The 16466-nt window shown below is 42.5% G+C and overlaps 1 long non-coding RNA gene across 1 annotated transcript; it reads left to right on the plus strand.

Annotated features, from left to right (window-relative positions):
- The first annotated feature begins 8803 nt into the window (after positions 1 to 8803).
- LOC308626073 lies at positions 8804 to 14310 on the plus strand. Its single transcript, XR_014017196.1, has 5 exons — positions 8804 to 8889; positions 10233 to 10331; positions 11857 to 11925; positions 12137 to 12283; positions 14106 to 14310. It is a non-coding gene; the product is annotated as an uncharacterized lncRNA (long non-coding RNA).
- Positions 14311 to 16466: the final 2156 nt, after the last annotated feature.

Genomic DNA, 16466 nt, shown 5'->3' on the forward strand with positions numbered 1-16466 from the left:
CTTCCCTTCTACCTTTCCGTATTCTGGGGCTGAAACACTTACAATTAAATTTTCCAGACTTCTCAGCCAGATGACTTCTCTGGATGGGCTCTTCCAAAAAGAGGTGCTAGAAGGAGACTGGGAAAGCTGAAGGAAAAGGAAACTTCTTTTAATTCTGTTTCTGACAGCAGTGAGTGGCCTCGGGCTTCCCTTGCCTTGTGGATGATGGCTGGTGGCTGCAGCTTGGGTACGGTCCACAGGTCCAACAGCACAAATCAGCTGGCCAGCTGTGCCCTCCTCAGCCTTCTGCAGATGCAGCAGCTGCAGCAGCAGCGACAATGGGTTTTGCAGTGGCGTGGCTTCTGGCCTTCAGCAGTGTCCGCTGCGAGCATCCTGCCGGGTCTGGCAGCACTGCCCCCTCCCTTGTGTCCCCCCAGCCAGGGCCTGGAGTGACTTGTGTCGTCGTCACTGACTCTTCATTAGCCTCTGCCTTCGGCCTCTTCTCCATCAGACCTTCCAACACTGTTGACACCGATACCCTGTGTGAAATCCCCTCCATTTGAAATACCTAGAGTGAGTTCTAACACTGATTGATATGGGGTCAGAATGGGAAAAGGTGATTCTATCTTCCAAACTGTTGGGAAGCAAATATCTTGAATAATATCCCCCAAACTTAGAAAGAACTTTAAGTCTGAAAATGAAGCAGGCAACCCCACAAAGTGCAATTATGAAGTTTATCATGGAGAACTACATAGGGGCAGGATTGGGCAGACGATGACCCAGAGGCATTTGCAGCTGCAGTCCCTGCACCTCCAAAAAGGGGTACAGGGGGACTTAAAGGGACCAAAGCTAAAATCAGAATCTGTCTACTCCAGAGAAGTTCCCGTGTCTGCACCAACAGGAAGAGGGGCTTTTCCTCTTCCTGGGGCTTCTCATGGTTATTAACCATCTGAGTCGGCAATAGGCACTCTTCCAGTTTTCCTATCAGATGAGGGCAGAGGTAAAGGTTGATGGGGAACTTACCTGGCTTTGGTTGATCCCTCATGAGTTAGGCTAAAGCTCAGTCATGCAGAGGGGGTGCGGGTGTGACTGGGCACTAAGATGGAGCTGACAAAATGCAGTCAGTGTGGCTCAGCCGCACACAAAAAGAGATGGCATGAGGGTAGAGAAGTGTCACCTGGTCTGCCTGATGTCCGTATGAATCAGGAAGTAAACATTATGAGAAACTTCCAGAGCAAAATTGAACAATGAAGCATGGGAACAAAACCATGAGTGGAAACAGGAGCCCAGGATTCTAATCCCCATCAATCACGGAGTGACTTTTGCGGTCACTTCACTGTTCTCCCTGCTTGTTCCAACACCAAGGGGTATACAGAGGCCCATAGCCACCCGCGCACCATCTCTATCAAGCCCCCCCCAGCCACGCCAGATAAGCGACCTAAGTAAATGCCACGTGTTCACTCTGCCAATGCAGCTTCAGGACAGGGCTCCTAGCTCCCAGCTCTCTCTCCAACTGGACTATCGCCCCAAAGTGCAAGTAGAAAAGCTGGAGTTGCCTCTATTCTACATCTATTAAGTCCTTCTTTTGTGAAGCACTGGGCAGGGATACAACAAGCTCACATAATGATATGTGGGAGACAACGATGTGTACAAACAACAGGAAAGCTCTGAGTGAATCAAGACCTTTCACTATCGTACAGGGAAAAGTAAAGGCAACAAGGACTGGCAAGAGGGCGCAATGAATTCTGTGGGGATCCTTCCAAAGGCCTCACAGACACCTCATTGCATGCAGCGGAGCACAGGGTTCACGGGCCAGAAAGGGGGAGGGGGAGTCCGACTGAGTGGGACCTCAGAGGCCAGACCCACAGTACTATCCTTTATGGCACTAGGAAGCTACATGAGGCTTTTATACTGAAAAGGGGGGGAAAAAAGACACTAAAAAGGGATGTGAACGTTTTAAAACTTGAAATATATAAATATAGGAATAATGTTACTTGAAGAAGAAAATACTGAGCATTTAATGCTATTCTTATGCATCTGCTACACTGAAGAGTATATGTATGGTATGCCACCAGTAGGATGCCCGAGACATCATCAGCAAAAGGACTGTCCCACAACAATGATACAACCAGGTCAACTGACATGTTGTTGGAAAGAAATCATTGTGCTGAAAGACTAAAAATGCAGTTGTAAGACTTTAATGTCTCTTTGAACAATCTAGAGTGAAAACAATATTTTTTAAGCTTCCAGGTGTTACTGATTTCGAAGGACACTGAGAAATGATAATAGTTTATGGATATAAAGAAGCTGGAAATGTGATTCAATATTGCATAATAAGAAGCAAATTACAGAAATATATTCTGAACTGATTGAATTCCTGCATGTTTCAAGATCAGGCAAGAAACGGTGTGGCACAGAGACTTAGAATGCCATTACATGGGAAATTAGTTATGAGCTTTCAAAGGGAAATGGTAGAAACACTGATAAAGTCAGCACTCTTCTGAGCTATATATAAATGAGGATGTAAATGAGGAACTCTAATCTAGGTGAGGAAATTCTAAACCCTCTCAAACAACCTTAGGATAAACTGCACCCAGGAGATCTCATTTACCTTTGATTAGCAATTTATCAAAAAGATGGAGACAAGCTGAATGGGGAACTAAGAAAAGCAGCTTAGTATTGAGGAAATTGATTTATGAAAAATATTATAGGAACAAAATATGTGCAACTCTGCAAAAAGATGACTAAGGAATTATGACAGTCTATAAATATTTGAAAAGTATAAACATCCAGTAAGGGAGGAATTATTTAGCATGTTATAAAGAGCTATAATTACGGTTTATGGAATGAAATTAGACAACCAAGATTTAAAGCATTTGAAGCCAGTTTCCTTGGGATACTGGAGAAGTGTATTTGAAAAGGTAAATAGTGTGGCCTTTTGGGACATCTGAATGCTTTTGTCTGCTTTGGTTGTTTCTTTTTTTTTTTTAATATAGTCAGTGTCATGAAGAGAGATAGGCATAAATCTCTTCGTAAGTGTATTTTATTATTTTATTTATTTTGCGCTCCCTTGTTCTAAAAGAAGATCGGGTGGCTCACTCAATTGTTTGGCAATAGAATACAGAAGACATAAACAGAATCCATTAACTTCCTCCCCAATCAAATGTTAATCCTTTCCACTAGACCTACCTACTAGCAATGAACAAAACTCACTAACTGGGATTTTGCCTAAACATTACTAAGGGATCGTAAAATCACTGATCTAGACTAACTGGGGTTATGTACCTAACTGAGGTAAAGACAAATGCCAGCTCCTTTACATTGAAAAAATGAAGACTTGATTCGCGCTTGACACTGATTACCGCCTCTTTCTTGAATTGTTCCCGTCCCTTTGAAAGACCTAAATATGCAGCCACAACGACTTTGCAGTGCCAGGTTCCATATCTTACCCTGGACGTCCTGTGGTCTCCTCCCACTCAACAGGCTCCAGATCAAATTCATTTGACAAACAGAATTAACTGTGCTGCTCACTTTGTGTGTGCTGGCCCTGTGGTGCCCAACGAGAGAGAAAACCATGACCGTGAAAGAATCCCTAGGGGAGGAGCCCTGGATCTTATCCCCCCCATCACGAGCCATTTCCCAGTTTTAACCTACATCATTCTGTTATAAACACGATCTAAGGCTGGGTTCCCCAAAAGTACATGATTTGCTGAGACCGTGGTTCTTGATTTATTGAGACAGTATCTTTGGATAAAAGGAGTCAGCGAGATACAGCGGATGAAGGAGCTATTTGATAAGGCTGTGGTACCAGGTGGGGCCCAGCTGCGGCCTGATCTGTGGGGAGCTCTGCAGCATTAATTGTACCAGTGAGTTGATTCCCCCCGAGGCCACAAAGACTGAGTTTTGGATGTGCACGTGAGTTATCACTGACCATGGGCTGCTGTGTCCCCGTGAGCACAGCATGCCCCTATCAACGTTTATGCTCCCTTTCTTTTAGCAGATGGCAATCTTCTGGAGAAGAAGGCAACTGGGAGTAGTTATAGCCAGCTCTCAAAGCAACTGGGCACAGATGTATTGATATGATCTGATGTAGGGCACCTGACTGGCCACCAGCCATGCTCGCTATAAACATCACCACTGCCCAGCCACTTAAGGTCACAACTCCTATTCCTATCAAGCCATACTGGAGTAGTCACCGAATCTTGAAAAGTCTTCCTGTGCACTTTGTTTCCTGTGTTCTACCCTTCTTTTTTTTTCCCAGCCACCACTCAAAGCCATCCAAGTTCTTATGGACTCCCACTTAAGCTTCAATCACATTTTCCTACTAGTCTCTAGACTTCCAGAGGCAAAAAGGTATCATTGGTGGGCAGAGCCATGAGGTGGGGATGAGGTGTCCTGGAAAGCACAAGCTCTGCTGAAATCACAGCCATCAGTCAGCTCCAGATGTGGGAAACTGCACCCAGCACTGCAGATCTGATATTTTAAGTCAGAAACCCAAAATTTTCGTGAAGTCTACTAAATTTCATATGGGGTAAGTGATCTCAAGTTGTTTTGTTTTTACGTTGTATATGAGGTAAAAAAGAAAAAACATATCTGCAGGTCAAATGGACCCACCATAGCCATTTCGCAAATTCTGGCCAAAAGCCCAGGAGAAGAGATGACATTTAAGTTGACAACTATAGTTCAAAGTGAAGGGAGATAAACATTTCAAAGGAGACCCAGGTAAAGTACTGTAGAGGTTCAGGAGAAAGGAACCAGACCCTGAGCCTTCCTGAATAAGGACCTTGTCTTTATTAGGGTTTCCATCTCTGGTTTCCAGCACAGTGCACAGAAAAAATCCTAAACAAATGTTGAGATGAATAAGTGAAGGAAGGAGCAAACAAGGGAACACATATCTCTGTATGTCCTTGAGAGGGAAAGGAGCGATGCTACAGTCCACGACCAAGCAGCCATCCCAGCACCCGCCAAGCACCATGCTGACACTGTCACACAGTCCTCTGGTAGTTCCGTCATCCGGAGTCACTTAGAACCCCCCCAAACTCTCCTCCTCCTCTCAGCCTCACTTCTAGTACAGAAAGCACAGGTCAGTGCAGTGTTGCTGGATGCTGCTCCGAGCCTGCCAGCAACAGCAGCAAACAAAGAAGACTCTGGAATTTGTCTCCAATCGTAGACCTGGGTCAGGTCCATTTGTGGTGCACGGCAGCGGCACCCACCACTGCTCACCTCTGTCTCCACAGAAGTGCCCTGCATCTCCCAGCACACCCCAGCATGGGGAGCCCTTGGTTTTCCTGCCTGAGAATCCTGACTCCAGACCTTCTTAGAGGACCTGAGTCAACAGCAGCTCTTGGAGCCTCTGCAAACAGATGGTGACTTTGGACCAGAGTTCAGCATCACCTCTCCTCCTGAGTCAGCACCATCCTCTATGTCCCCCAGATGCCTGTAGAAGGGACCTGAGCTGCCAAACGCCCTCCTAGAAAAGCTGAGCAGAGCTGAGGCCAGGAAAGCCCTGTGCCCAGTTGGCCGCTTCCAGTAATCTCAAGCCCTTTTCCAGAACAGTCCACGTTCTCATGCATCTTTCCCATCACAGTGGAGCAGTTCCACAGCAGTGTGCAGTCCAATGTTTCTCTGCCCAAATTGGCATCTACGCATGAGGCCTCTTCACCCAGTGGGCCCATCTCTTTGTTGTCTGGACCTATTTCCCTAGAATGCTTCTCTACTGCCTGCTAAGACTGAGTTTAAATAGGAGAGAATCCCTACATTCTGGAATCCTCAATTGCCCCAGCTTTAGAAGGGGGCATTCGGGACTTTCCTCTAGCCCCAAGTTAGATTAATAAATCCTGAAAGGTTATTCAAAATGCAGCTTACAACCCTCTTGCCTCTTGCTTTTCATTAAAAACAATAGGTTTAGTGCATTATATAATTGAAATTCTTTTCACTATTTACAGATGTAGCTTTTGACGAATTACTCTTCTACTAATTGGTCTGCCTCTGCCTTCCTCCCCTTGCGCTCCCAGAAAATACCTATTCACCTTTTGCACCACCTGGCAAAACCCCATCTTGGGGAAAAGAATTTGAAAAAGAATAGATACATGTATATGTATACCTGAATCACTTTGCTGTACACCTGAAACTAACACAACATTGTTAATCAATTATACTCCAATATAAAATAAAAATTAAAAAAAAAAACCATCTTGGATGAAGCCAACCCTCCACCTGCCTTGGCCTCTGCCCTGGATTGCTGAGCACTGAAAAAATAAAGTCACGTAACAGAAACAAACCGAGTGCCAGAGCGCTTGCTTCTTCTCTTTCCACAGACGGGCAGGCCTCTTCCTCCCTTCACAGGAATGAGAAGCTGTCAGTCAGGCACTTCCCCAAATTCCTGCCCCAACGCATCCAACCGTAAGTACATCACCTGCCCCCTCCTTCCTCCTGCTGTGTCGGGGGAAGTGCCCTCTTCTGCGGAATCGCTCCCTGCTCTCTGGCGTCTTCCTTTCCACATCCTTCCTCTCCAACTGCTCCCTCGTCAGGGCCACCCTTCCATCAGTCTTTGAACACAAACACGTCCTCCTCCCTCTATACCTGAGCACTACAAAAGGGACCTTTGATCTGGTGTCACTGTTGGGTTGCTACCCACCTACTTTCCTCTCCTTCACCCCCAACTTCGGCATCCCCCAAGCCTGCTGCCACTGTGCCTCGCCTCCCTAGTCCACACACTGCTCTCTGGCTCCAGCCCCCATCAACCTCTGTGTCACCAGACCCAGTGGGAGCATCCATCCCCACCGGGCTTGCTTGACCTCTGCAGCATCAGACACAGCTGCTCTCATGCTGCCACTACGGCTTCCTGGTAACAAACGCCTTCCTCTTTTGCCCTCCTGTGCCCCTTTTTGCACCTTCCTTTTAACTTTTGATTTGCCTTGGGATCCTATCCTGGTATCTCTCTTCATTTTTCACTGCACTTTATCTCAAAGTAACTTAATAAATTCTTGTGATTTAATTTGCCATCTGTATGCTGATAGCTTTTGAAATACTTTTGTATTTATTTTTTTCTAACAGTGAGACATGCACAGGAAATCAAACAGTTCTGAAAGTTTAAGAAAATTCTCTGCTCTCTTTCATGACTCTCACCCAGAGCCCCACAGATCAGAAGCACCCTCTTTATTTATGTTGGTTATCTCCATCACTCTAAATAGTATCATTTTATTCCTAAGTCATGATTTATCACATTTAGACAATTTCCCAATGTGAAAGATGAAAATAAGGCTCACTGAACCCTCATTTCTTTCTCCTCTTCACTTTTGTATCCATCATTTTTAATCACATTTTTCTATTGGTTATTCTTGTAGCTTTAAGTAATAAGAATTAAATCTCTAAATTTTTTCCATCAAACTTCAACGGTATTTCTTAACTCCCCATTCTGTAAGATCAGAAGATGAGTGATCCTGTCTTCCCTTCCCCTCCCCTTCCACCTCCCATCTTGCACCAACTACACTGGACTACACGTTTTAACCTTTCCACCATAACCAAATCTCTTGCTTCATTTATAGCTTCATGCTAAAGGATGGAGACCAAAAACCAAACATTATATTACCATTACTCTGTAAATATTGTTCACAGTTGAGCCAAATAGTGGGCTGGAATTTTACTTCCTTCTCCAATTTCATGACCTCTATGCCACTGCTGGACAATCCCAAGCACCAAGGTCAGATGGATTACTGACCCCAATTACTTAAAATTATGCAACATTAGGTGACTAGACCTTTGGGGGCGATCACTTTGTAGTGTATACTGATGTCGAATTAACATTGTACACCTGAAATTTATATAATATTACCTACCAATTTTACCTCAGTTGAAAAAATTATGCAAGATTCTAATTGCCTTCATTTTTAAATAATGACTTTCCTATATATCTTTGCCTAAAATTTTGAACTGTTTTCTTGATTCCTTGCATCACTTGCCTTGATCGTCTCCTTCACATTTTCAGCCTCGACCTCCTATTAGTCCACGCACTCCCTTTGTCCCCAGACCTCCACTCTCCTGCTCAGATCTGGCCGGCTGTGTCTTTAGTCTCCTGCATACCTGTTATCCCAGAACTTCGCTTTCTTGTCCTTCCGTGAAATCAGTCTCCCGAGTCTGTCTTCCTTTTTCTTGGTTATGCCTTTGTTTTCCTGAAGTATACATTCTCAGGTAATTTCTTTCAAAAAGGTATGTTTGGGGCAAATGATCTGATTCTCTCCGTGTCGGTATGTCTGGTTTGCTTTGCTTTGCTTTTGCCCTTGCCCGGGAGTGTGGCTGAGTGTCATCTTCGAAGGCACCCCTCCTCTGCCTTCTAGCCCCCGGGGCCGCGGATGTCAGACCGATTCTCGCTCCTTTCTAAATAAATTTTTCCCAAATGAAGCTCTTATAATCTTTCTTTATCTGGTGCTTCGAAGTTTCATGCTGATATGTCTAAAGAACCGTCTTCTTCGTTCATTTTCCAGCAGGTCCTGGAAGGCTCCTGGGGCTGCGGATAGCTCAGTTCACTCCCGGCGCTGGCCCGGTGGGCCAGAGCCATTCCCCCACACCAGTCTGATCCTCCTCACAAGAGGCGCCGCCGCACTGTGATTCGGAGGAGGAGCGAGCCACGGCATCTGGGAGCACTACGGTGTGCCTGATGAGTGGTGTGACCACGCTCCTGACAGAGGTGCTGGAACCGGGAATCGCGCCGGGAGCACGGGTACTTCTCCTCCTGGGCGCCACCTGGCCCTGCGATCCCACGAGAACTCCCGCGATCCCACGAGAACTCCCACGATCCCGCGAGATCTGGCTTCTCTCGGGGAGAGTGGTTTTGCTGCTTCCGCAAGGCTGACACTGGTATCCTCTGAAGTCTCCTGTCTTGGACTGGATTTCCCAGGACACGACACCTAGGTAAAAACTTACTGCTGGGGAGTGTTTTGCCAGAGAAGCAGGGAAAGAAGACAGCGTGTGGCGAGCAAGTTGGGGGAGCATGACTGAAAAGGCCGCAGCCACTCGCAAAGCTGACGGCTGGGACTTACGGGGCATCTGCACCGAAGAAGCGTGAAGCTGTGCATCTCCACAGGGTCCCTCTGGAGGGGTCGTGTATTGCCCAGTCCCAGCTCCTCTTAGTCAAGGATGGTCCCATGGGGTAGCGCCTCCACCATGGAAGGTCACGTATTTATTGGTGCCGAGGAGTCCCTTGGCAACTACAAGGAATCCCTGGGGTCGGGGGCACGGTGCAACCAGCTGTGCCCGTGGGGGACCTGAGGGGCCTGGGTGACAACAGGCCCCTTTGTGGTAGCAGCAGCAGCAGCGACCTGATTCCATAACCATGGGACAGCGCCAGTCGCCCTGGGGGTGGTGCATAAGCCAGTTTCTGTGCAACTACTATTTTGGTAACTAGGATATTGTGGTCTGGTCCTTTTATTGTTTTGTTTTTCTCATTCAAATTTTTAACAGCTAAGAGCACTTTCCAGATCTCTGTTTATACTTTTCTCAGGGCATCCTTTTCTTGTTTTAAGGCAGTAATAGTTTCTCAAAATCCGTGAGAATATTCGTTAGATCTTTAAAGTTTTCTGCTGTGGGGAGCAATCTGCATAGTGGTTAAGAGGATGGACTCTAGAACCAGACACACTGGGTTTGAATCTCAGCTCTGTTATGACTTTGTGGACTTGGGGAACTTTCTGTCTTAGGTTTTTTTCTTTTTCATTTTCTTTTTTTTCTCTTCAAACAAATAGATAATGCTTGTTATACAAAAGTTCACTAATTGCCAAGCTACCAGTTTGTTAAACTTAGAAAAAGTGTTAACTTATTTTACAACTCTAAAAAGAGAACTTTACATTTCTATGACTCAAGCTAACTGACATCGGGTTCTAAAAGTTGTGAATCAGGGGTTTAAGAAACGTCACTCTAACATTGTCCCAGTTAATTTTGATATGCCATAAAAAAATCTTCTAAGTGTTTTGTGCATTACGTGAAATAATGTTTCTAACATAAACTTATTTAAATAGCTTTGACATCAGTAATAGGCCAACCTGTAAACTAACTGCCCTCTTAGTATAAACAGGAAATAATAACAGCAATGTCAGTGTGGAATGTAATATCTCCCAATTCACATGCAATGTAATGAATAATCAATCGATTAGGCTAGTGATATTTAAAGAACATAGTTGTCACTGTGTTTCCCAGAATAACTGAATATTAACATTCTCATCAACTGTATGCCAAGTTCATTATCTCATATTCTTCTCTAGTCTCTTTGTCTGCAGATTGGAATAGCCCCATGTGAAACATGAAGCAGTGGCCCAGAACTTGATGATCCTACATCTTTGGGCCATTCTTTCCAACCTTTGGTAAGTTTTGTAAAGCCTAGAGGGATCTACTAACATTTTTTCACTCTTTTCTTGCTTTTCTTGTAATTTTTCCAGTCTTTTTTGTTCTACTTTTACATTTTCCTTTGCCTGTCTATCTAGAATTTTCAGTTCAAGTTTATGTAAATCTCTTTCTTGAAACCTGAAAATTTCATCGGCAACAGTTTTCCTTTTTCTGCCTTGTATGACTTTTCACTTATTTCTTTTTCAAGCCTCACAAGTTCTTCCTCTTTTTAATTCTTCTTCTCAATGTAACGTAATAATAGTAATCTTAGTCTAAACTGGCATTGGTGCTCTTCTGCTACTTTTGCTCTTCCTTTTCTTCTTCTTTTAACTTCTTTTAAATATGAGAAACATATCTCATTGACATTTAGATACTTTTCTCTTCTTCCCAAGCTTCAACTGACAATTTATGATTCTTCTTTGTTCCTGTTTTTCCTTTCATCATCTTATTGTTTATTGTGGAAAAGCATAGTTATATTCTCTATCTTTAACTTGACCATTTCCTCTTTTTTTTTTTGCTGCTTTTAGCATTCCAATTCTGAATAGATTTTTTCTTTTTTTCTACAGTCAGAAATTTTTGTATAATTTCTCGTGTTGCTGCACTTAATCCTGTGTTCTTTCAGGATAAGTTTCTAGAATTTCTCCCATAAATATTGTCTTCTCTTTATGTTTGTTTCTCACTTTTACAAAGGTCTGATGATCAAAATCATCCAGTGCCCTTGTTGCCCTCCTGTTTGCTGAAAGAATTTTTCAGTATCTACCATTTCTGCTAGAAGAGTATGTGATGGTACTTTTACATGAACCTTACTTGACATTGTTCTGAAAGCTCTCTGCATTTCTGAGTGACCCAAAGTCCACATGTCAATTTTTCTGGATATGGCAGTCAACTCAGTTTTAGTTGTTTTCTTTAATAAGCTCTTCATATATCAGTCTCTGCTCTTATCTAAAAGTGCTTATTGCATTTTCCATTTATTCTATTATTTCTCTGAGCTTTCAGCAAAATCAGGTCTAAGTGTCACTTGTTTTAACTGATGCTGAAGTCTCTTTACATCATTATGTATTTTGGCCAGTTGTTGCTGGATTCTTGCTTTTTCAATTTTTCCTGCTGATAATTTATTTAAAATTCTTCCACCACACTATGCCCAATAATGAAGTCTTTTTTTTTTTTTGGTGGTAGAAAGAACCGTTTACCTTTTTCTATTAATAACTTGATTTTTAAAATTTTCTGCTGCACGTATGGTTTTTGTTTTTGTTTTTTTTTTTTGCGGTATGTGGGCCTCTTACTGTTGTGGCCTCTCCCATTGTTGAGCACAGGCTCCGGACGCGCAGGCTCAGCGACCATGGCTCCCGGGCCTAGCCGCTCCGCGGCATGTGGGATCTTCCGGGACCGGGGCACGAACCCATGTCCCCTGCATCAGCAGGCGGACTCTCAACCACTGTGCCACCAGGGAAGCCCTGCATGTATGGTTTTTGCTTTTTAGTCCAACTAGATTTCTGATTTTAGATTTGAAGCTGTAAAGGTTGAATTCCATCCGAAGTACTAAAACATCCACCATTCTGTGTCATGACTACTGTGAGTGTGGCCATCTTTCTGGTAGAGTAACTGGGGCCACAGAGGGCCCACAGCCTAGGGTATCATACAGGGAGCAGTACAGAGCCAGCAGATAGTTCCCTGCATGCAGACATGGGACTGTGGATGTGCCAGAGGGAGAGGGAGAGCTGTGCCTTAGTTTCTTCATTCATAAAGAGGAGCAGGAAGACACTGAGCCCACCTCCTCCCACAGGCACAGAAAAACTGCAATGACATACAGAGCAACTGTTGATGAGAATGACCTGAAGACTTTCCATGACTAAAGGTTTAAAGAAGGCACCACAGCGAGATGGCTAAGAGAGGAGGAGACACTATATATGGTCAAGACCCACACTCCCAGGTAGGTGATTCACAAATGAGGGGATAACCACAATTTCAGAGGTTCTCCCCAAGGAGCAAGGGGTACAAACCCCACCACAGGCTCCCCAGAACATCTGGCTTTGAAGACCAGAAGGACTTGTATATGTCAGAGCCAGAGGGCTGTGCAAAACAGACTCCTCTCTTAAAGGGTGCACTCAAAATCTCACATGCTTTCAGGGAAGAAGCAGTAATTTTAAAGTAAGTGGCCTGGGTCAGACCCACTTGCTGTTTTTGGAAAGCATCACAGAGAGGCAGGAGACAACTGTGACCCCCCTGGGGATATAGACATGGCTGCATCCGTATTTGGGAGCTTGTTCTACCATGAGGAAGCTGGTACTGCCAAGTAACATTTGGAGTCCTCTCTTAGCCTATTAGCACTAGGGACTTGCCCACCCACCAGTAGGTGACAATAGCTTTGGCATGCCCCAGGCCACACAGTCCACTGCACCAGGACCTGGCACCACCAACCAGCAAGCTGGCATCAACCCTGGGGGCAATACACCAGGACCTGGTCATACCTACCAGTGGGCTGTCACCAGCCCTGGGGCCCCCTGAGCCTCGCAGCCAGCTGCTCCAGGACCTGGCCCTGCCTATCAGTGGCTTGGAAGCCACTGCACAAGGCAGAACCTGGTAGCAAACTGGGCAAGAGGCCAGCCATGCATTACCAGCACATCCAAAATAGTTGGTTCCACTGCAATTGAAGGGCCCACACAGGGGTACCCTATAGCATATAGCTCTGGTGACCAGAGGGAAGTGTGCTGCCAGGCATCATAAGATGACTCATACCTAAGGACATTTCTCAAGGATTGGAAGCATAACCAATATATGTAATACACAGAAATAAACAGAGAATTAGGCAAAATGACAAGACAAAGGAATATGTTCCAAACAAAGGAACAAGACAGAATCTCAGAAAAAGAACTAAATGAAGCTGAGATAAGCAATCTACCAATAAAGAGTTCAAGGTAAGAATCATAAAGATGCTCAATGAACTTGGGACACAGAAGTTTAACAAAGGGTTGGATACATAAAGAACCAAACAGAGCTGAAGAATATAATAACTGAAATAAAAAATACACTGCAAGGAATCAACAGTAGATTAGATGATACATATTTTTAAGGTGATGAAAGGAAAAAGGATAATAGAACCAAGAATATTCTACCTGGCAAGCTGTTATTCAGATTTGAAGGGACAGATAAAGAGTTCTATAGACAAGGAAAAGCTAAGAATTCAGCACCACTAAACTGACTTTATAAGAAATATTGAAGGGACTTCTCTAAGTGGAAAAGAAAAGACTACAACTAGAAATATTAAAATTACAAAAGGAAAATCTCATTGGTAAAGGTAAACATACAGCAAAGGAGTAGTACAACCACTTGTAAAGCTAGTAGGAAGGTTAAAAGACCTTTATAGGTGAAATAGTGAATAGTGAAATGATCTGAATTGGTATCCCAAATAAATAGTTAAGGGATAATACAAAACAAAAAGATATAAAATATGATGTAAAATATATTAAACATGGCTGGAGGGGGCGGGGAGTAAAAGTGCAGGGTTGTTAGAATGTGTTTGAACTTAAGAGCTCATCAATTGAAAATAATCATTCATATTTATACAGTAAGTCCCCTACATATGAGTTGCAAACTTTCAGAGATGCAAACCTGTGTTCACACGTCCAATCACATAAGCTAGCTGACGTGCCTGGTGTACATTGTCACATGTGTGCATCCTCTACAAGTGGTTGTGCTTTTGTGTACTTTATAGTACTGTACAGAGTACAGTAGTACAGTATCTTTATTTCAAGCCCAGGATGTCTGGAAGCAAGTGTAAAAGCAGCAGTGATATCGCTGGTACTGAACGTCAGTCATGAGTGAAAGTGCAGCTTGCCCTCCATCTGCTATTGCTGATGATCCTTCAGCTCTACTGTCTCCCACCTCCTCTCCCTCCTCCAGTCAGTAACTCTTCTTGCCTGTTCACTTGATGCCAGCCCCTGTATGCCAGCTGTTGTACTGTACTACTGTAGTTTTCAAGGTACTCTAAGATTAAAAATGTTTTCTTTATTTTTTGTGTTTGTTTTTTACGTATTATTTGTGTGAAAAGTAATATAAACCTATTACAGTACAGTACTACATAGCCGATTGTGTTAGTTGGGTGCCTAGGCTAACCTTCTTGGACTTATGAACAAATTGGACTTACGGATGTGGTCTTAGAGCAGAAATCATTTGTATGTAGGGACCTCATGGTAATCACAAATCAAGAACCTATAATCAATACAAACAAAAAAGAGACTCCAATCATAACACTAAAGATACTCATCAAGTCAGGAGGAAAGAGCAAAAGAAGGAACAAAACACTACCAAAACAACCAAAAACAATTAACATTTTGGCAATAAGTACATACCGATCAGTGATTACCTTAAATGCAAATGGGCTAAATGCTCTGATCAAAAGACATACAGTGGCTGAATGGATACAAAAACAAGACCCATATATATGCTGCCTATAAAAGACTCACTTTCACATCTAAAGGCATACGCAGACTGAAAGTGTAGGGATGGGAAAAGGTATTCCAGGCAAATGGAAATAAGAAGAAAGCTGGAATAGCAACACTTATATTTGATAAGATAAACTTTAAAACAAAGACTGTAATAGACAAATAAGGACATTACATAATGATAAAGGGATCAATCCAACAAAACATAACAATTGTAAATATGTATGCACCCAACATTGGATCACCTAATTGGATCACCTATGTAAATCAAATATTAACAGACGTGAAGGAAGAAATTGACAGTAACAATATTAGGAGGCTTTAACACTCTATTTACATCAATGGACAGATCATCTGGAAAATCAAAAAGGAAACACTGGCCTTAAATGACACATTAGACCATGTTGAATTAATAGATATATATAGAATATTTCACCCCAAAACAGAATAATACATTCTTTTAAAGTGCACATGGAACATTCTCCAGGATAAATCACATGCTAGGCCACAAAACAAGCTTCAGCAAATTTAAGAAAATTGAAATTATATAGACATCTTTTCCAACAACAACTCTAAGAGACTAGAAATCAACTACAAGAAAAAAACTGCAAAGAACATAAACGTGGAGGCTAAACAATATGCTACTAAAATAGATCACTGAGGAAATTTTTAAAAATACCTGGAGACAAATGAAAATGAAAACATGATGCAAAATCTGTAAAAGAGTAAAAGCAGTTCTAAGAAGTTTATAGTGATAAAAACCTTCCTCAGGAAACAAGAAAAATCTCAAACAACCTAACCTTACATCTAAAGGAACTAGAAAAATAAAACCCAAAGTTAGTAGAAGGAAAGAAATAATAAAGATTAGAGCAGAAATAAATGAAAGAGACTAAAAAGACAATAGAAAAAAACGAAAGTATGAGCTGGTTCTTTGAAAAGATGAAGTATTGATCATTGATAAAACTTTAGCCAGGTTCATGAAGAAAAGAAATGAGAGGGCTCAAATAAATAAATTCAGAAGTGAAAGAGAAGGCATTAAAGCTGACACCACAGAAATACAAAGGATTATAAGAGATTACCATAAAAAATGGTATACCAGTAAAATGGACACTCTAGAAGAAATGGACAAATTCCTAGAAGTGTACAAACTCCTAAGACTGAATCAGGAACAATTAGAAAATATGAGCAGACTGATTTCTAGTAATGAAATTGAATCAGTAATTTAAAAAAAAAAAACAAAAAAACTCCCACTCCCAACAAACAAAAGCCCAAGACCAGATAGCTTCACAGGTAAATTCTACCAAACATTTAAAGTATTCCAAAATATTAAAGCAAAAAGAACACTTTCAAACTCATCCTACAAGGCCAGCATTACCCTGGTACCAAAACCAGACAAAGACACCACCAAAAAAAAGAAAATTATAGGCCAATATCCCTGATGAACACAGATGCAAAAATTCTCAATAAAATATTAGCAAGCTAATTTCAATAATACATTAAAAGGATCACACTCCATGATCAAGTGAAATTTATCTCAGGGATGCAAGGATTTTTCATATCCACAAATCAATCAGTGAGATACACCACATTAACAAATTGAAGAATAAAAATCATATGATCATCTCAATAGATGCAGAAAAAACTTTTCACAAAATTCAACATCCATTTATG

This window comes from Mesoplodon bidens, assembly GCF_964165515.1.
Source record: "Mesoplodon bidens genome assembly, chromosome: 12".
Classification (NCBI taxonomy): Eukaryota; Metazoa; Chordata; class Mammalia; order Artiodactyla; family Ziphiidae; genus Mesoplodon; species Mesoplodon bidens.